Genomic DNA, 5,889 nt, shown 5'->3' with positions numbered 1-5,889 from the left:
TAAAATAACAGGGATGCTATAAAACATATTGTTCTTGCCATCTCTTAACGGAATTATATGTAAAGTTTAACTATTTAAACCACTTGTGAGTGTGGTTTTTCTTATTTACCAGTGTGGTTATTTTTACAATATACAAATGACATCAATCTACAACAGTGTGAAACAGTCATCCAGTGTATGAACAGCCTTATCTTAGCTGCTGCGATGCTTTGGTTTGTGCACATTCTACAGAAAGCAGATTAAAAAAGTTTTGTTTTTTCCAGTTCACATCTTTTCATCCTCTGGGGCATTCACGTCTGACTCCTATTCAGCTATGGAGGACCTACTCTGCCATATCTAAAAATAAATACAGAAATAAATAAATTCTCAATAAATAAATAAGCATTCAATTAATTGCCCCCAAAAATACAATAAACAAATATACATTAATGTCTCATTGTATAATTTAATTTCTACCTACATTTGTAGGTAGAAATTAAATTATACAATGTGACATTAATGTATATATCTCTTTTAATTAGCTTCTTTATTTATTCGCCTTTGTAGTAATTACCTTATTTATTTATTGTCTGCTATAATCTTCAACTTTTTTTATTTATTGCTTATTTTTAAATTATTTATTTCTGTGTATAATATAATATTTTTGTCTGTTTTATTCTTCCTTTGTATTTTTTGACCCTCTTTATGTCTTCAACGCTATCTTAGAGAGTCGTGTCTTAGAGAGTCAACTTCTGCTCATTGGTTGGTGGCCCGTCTTCTTAGTTCACAGAGCTCATACATATACATTTATGTCTCACTGTATAATTTAATTTCTATCTACATTTATTTGTTTATTGTATTTTTGGGGGCAATTAATTGTATCCTTATGTATTTATTGAGCATTTATTTATTTATGTATTCATTTTTAAAATATGACAGAGATGGTCCTCCATACTTCCCCTGTTCCAGTGATGTCTGCAGAAACAGATGCTGGCCACATCTTAACATAGAGCGACTGGGAAAAATTGATATTTTGCACAAAAGTTGGTTTCAAAATGTGCTGACTTTTACATGTAACATTAGTTTTAAACATGCTTTAATTGTGAGTGCATGAGTCAAGTCACTTAAGTAATCAAATATTTTCTGCTGGTTGCAAATATTGCACCAAAAAAAAAAAAAGTGTAAAGCTCATCTTCTGTAAAACGTCGCCGCCTTGTGGCGGTCATGCAAAAATACAGCAGATTTGCACCTGTTAAAGACAGTTGTGCTTGAAAGTTTATATACCCTTCCTTTAGAGACAGGGGGAAAAAACTGCCAGTAAACTAACCCAAAAGAAAAGGTAATAAAAAAACAAAAGTAATCTATATCATCAAATTTATATCAATATACTCCCTCATAGACGTTTGGTTAAAGAAATCAACAATGTATTCTCAGATTGAAGCCAAGGAAGAAATAACATAAGTGGGCCATTTGAATTGAAAAGGCTTCCTGGATGGAAAGTGAAACATCTTCAAACTTGGAAACAAAGTCCAGTGGATTGTTTTTAAACTTTTTGGAATCTCCTATTAATATAATTTTTTTCTGTTGCATACAGACTGTATATAGCATCTCTGACAAAGCTTTGGAGACCGTTTCAGTCATAGAAATACAACATATAGAAGCCAAACAATTAGTTGTGACCTGCTTAGGTTTTCTTGGAAATATTATTTTGCAATCTGAAGAGCCGATCAGTGTTTCATGTCTAGCATCCTAAAACTGGTCCGGCTGGTTTCACTTGCTGACTCCCCAAAACGAGACAAGAAAATACTTGTATCTAAACAGAACTTATAGTTTTATTTTTATCTTGCTTGCCATAAAAAAAATCGCACATTTTTCACTTTACAATTAGTTTTTCCAGCTTTTTGCTGTCATTACACTGTGACAGAGCAATGAAATGAACTGTCTGCATTTAACCCATCCACTTGGGGAGCAGTGGGCTGCCATCGTGCAGCATCAACATCGGCTTATTAGGACTATATCATATTTTTACTTATTACTTATAAAAATGTATCCAGCCCTTTAGGAATTTACAGTGAGCTGTTCAATCCATCATTTAAAAATAAAAGGAGTCTAGGACAAACATGACAAAACAAGAGGTCTAGCAAAAAGGCATGGGGGGTGCTGTAGATAGGGGCCAACATAGGCCAGTGCTCCATGTGTTAGTCATTTTATGGCCTCTGTATCAAAGACATATTTTAAATTAAATTGATTGTAAAGAAATTGTATGTACTGGAACAGAAACTGGAACTGTTTATATTTATAGTTTGAAATGTTGCTGCACTTTAAGCTTCAATCATATTGGTTTAGGATCACAGTTTTCATTTGATATATCTGAGGTCTCCTGATATGTAAATGGCTCTTTTGTGTATTTAATGAATCAAACTAGGAATTTTTGTCCTGTTTTTAGTTTCATTCTTTTTTTTTTCTGTGCATCCATGAAAAAAACACTGACCTATAAATGGTGCTTATATATAGTACTGACTCAGGGAGACTTAAAAATACCACAACCATGGGACATTCTAGGGGGGCCATCAGGGGCCAGTGCCACTGTAGAACTGGTCCTGGCCTCTGTTATGAACCTTCTACTGAAAATATGATTGCAAAAATGTAAATATTTAAAATAAGTAAATTTTTCTTGAAATAGATGTATATTATAACTTCAATCAAGCAGGTATGCAGAAATGTGCACAGATAGACACTAGGTGGTGCTAGAACAGCTGCCCCTTTCCCCTCTTTAAGTCTTTAAGCCCAAAATACTGTTTATGAAACTAAAAGCCAATCAAAAATTTAGATTTTTATAATTTTGCTCCATAAAATATGTGGCATTGTTATTTATTTAATTGACACCAATGTGGCATTTCTACCCAAGGACTGCAGAAGATCCTTTAAACGTCAGCTTTAGGCTTTGTTTGGATGTTGGCGGCTCCATGTGACCCATAAGGTGCCCTTTTTCCAAGCTGAGCACCTGCCCCTACTTACCTGTGCACAACACTGCAGGTAGGTATCAGACAATCTATAGATGGAATAAGATGATTTATGTTATTAACAACTAAAAACAACTATTGTCTTATTTCAAGTGTATTGTACAAAAATTATTTTGTTTTTAAGGGCCAAAATCCTCCTTCAAATCAAGAGCAAATACCCTATCCATTTTCTGTCATGCTTATCCCAGCTGGTGTCCATCTCCAGCTGTCTACGGGTGAGAGGCGGGGTTCACCCTGGACAGGTCGCCAGTCCATCGCAGGGCAACACAGTGACAAACAGGACAAACAACCATTCCTGCACAAACACACACCTAAGGAGCATTTAGAGAAGCATCATGAATTAGCATTTAAGAATTATGTTTTTGGACTGTGGCAAGACTGTGATGATAAATCAGTCTCTTATGATTATATGTGTGCTGACAAACCAATACTAATATTTCACCCTTACAATTTACTTGAGCAATTATTAAAAAATTACACACAACTTAAAATACAGGTTTGTGCCTAAAGCAGTGATTCCCAACCAGAGGTACGAGCACTCCTACGAGCACTCCCTGGTCCGCGAGTGCATTGCAAGAGGTACATTAAAATATTTAATTTTCTTAGGTAGAGAAATAAAATAGGGTTGGGATCTGTTTTGCTTTCTGTGGACCAATTTGGAAAAACTAAACAAGCTTTTATCAACCATAAACTAAGTTCTTTTTTGATATTTTTTGGTTCACCTTCAGGTTTTACACTCTGTAGAGTGTAGAGATCAGTCTGGTATAAGCTGTTTTTCACACTGAGCTATCAGAGCTCATCAAAGCAGCTCAGGTGTCTTGATGAAAACAAAATAAACTAATTAATTCATGGACTATAATTTTTGTTTTGTATTTTGTTCCCCATTCATGCAGAAATGTGATTATAAGGGAGTTATTCAGAGGAGCTCCAGTTAAAAAAAAAAACAGGTTTATAATAGGATTTTATTTTGATTCCTTACTAACTTCCAGGCAACACATTAATGTTGTTCTTTTATTTGAGATGGAAAGCATAAAATGCCTAAGAATTAAAAGATTATGTAAAAATTTATTCATTTTACAATTAATTATTTTACATTCCACTTTTGGGCAATTCACAATACTTTTAGATGACAGCTCATTGTAAGACAAAATTCACAGGTAAAAAAACAAAAACAAAACAAAAAAAAAAGTATGGGAAACACTGGACAAAAACATTCTCTCTTGCCCCACCCCATTCCCTCTGGTAAGTTTTGTCCAAAACCACAACTGACAACATCCTTCAGATTTTTCTAATTCTACAAACAATGTGTATCTTTCCCAAATATGCTATTTTCATTTCCATAAAATCCCACTCAAGCAGATTGATCTCAGGGGCAGAGTTAGATGGGGTCCATGGCCACCCTCAGCTAATCATTGGCCACCCCTGTGGCAACCGTACCATTTATTTCCCTCTAATACAGATAGAAGCAACAGTATAGTCTCAAGTGGAATATTCAAAACATTTTCATTTTTCCTATATTAATTACTTGACAACAAAAACACTGTGGATAATTATGCACATCAATATTACCAACATTAAGATGCTAAATACAGAATTCAAGCAGAAATAGATTTTGTGTTCTGTGGGGTAAAGAGAAAATGATGTGTCTCTGCAAATCATCTAGGAGTCTTAAGTGAAATCATAGATAAATAAGTACTTTAATAAAAACGTATTAAATAATTAATTTATCAAGATATGAGTACTTGTAAATATCAATTTTATGCAGAATGATATTGATAAAAGTAGGCAAGTAATGACAAAAGAAGAGATGTTCGCCCAAGACTTAAACCTGAAAGAATTTTATCCACTATACCTTTTACCTAGATGGATGTTTGAATATATTTGTTTATTTGTTTGCAAAGGCTGTGGGAAAATATTGTTTGTAGTTATCTAGAAAATATGGATGTTTTGCTCATTAATTTTCCTGTTGGAACCGTGTAGATTGACCCTGAGGTTCTGGTGCCTATCTGCTTTCGGCCCCCCCCCCTCAGTACTATACATTGGTCATTGACTGGCCCCCCTAATAAAAAAATGTTCTGGCTACGCCTCTGATTGATCTTTGGAGTAACCCTCTCGGGCTCAAATTAAGTTGTAGGTGCAGGAAAAAACTGATATTTGGAGAAATTGATCATATGGGGTAGTAATATAGAATTCAGACTTTTTTTTTGTTTGAGAGACCTTCACATGCAATGAATTCTGGGATGTTACAGATTTGCAACAGTGGCCCGGAGTGGTAAATTAACACTGAAGACTGAATCTGATATGAATGTTAACTTTATTTGAATGTCACAAACCAAAAATGTACAAAACGAAATTCGAAAAAATATTTTCTCTCACAAAATTAGAGGCAACTTTTCTCAAACTTTTTCTTCAACGATATCTCAAAACCTCTTGAGAAGGCCGTTTCTGTTAAACTGTTGCTCAAAATATAGGAAAATAGTAGATAAATCATGTAGCATCCAGTGGTACCTGTTTGGGCACACATTGCAAATCCACAACATTGAAATTGAGATGCCTCTGGTGAAAAACCCAGAGGAGATAAAATCTACTAATTGGCACGTGTCATATCTATACACATTCATGATTAATCTTATGTAGTATTGATTTCAAAATAATGGAAATTGGTACTGATACATATATGAAATTGGTGCTTAGAAAATCTGTTTCAGTGACACCAAGGACTCAGTCATGTTGAAAGTGAGTCAGCAGTGCCATCTGGTGAGCTGGAGAGAAACTGTTTGTTGCAAATGCAAAACAAAGTCCTTCTGTTGTACTTCTGAGTAACAAAAACTCTTAAAATATGGATGTGGAGTAATTAGCTAAGTGGCATTTAGCTGTTGCAAATCTG

The sequence above is a fragment of the Cyprinodon variegatus genome, unplaced genomic scaffold (assembly GCF_000732505.1).
Source record: "Cyprinodon variegatus isolate N-32 unplaced genomic scaffold, C_variegatus-1.0 Scaffold445, whole genome shotgun sequence".
Lineage (NCBI taxonomy): Eukaryota > Metazoa > Chordata > Actinopteri > Cyprinodontiformes > Cyprinodontidae > Cyprinodon > Cyprinodon variegatus.
This window is presented reverse-complemented; position numbering follows the sequence as displayed.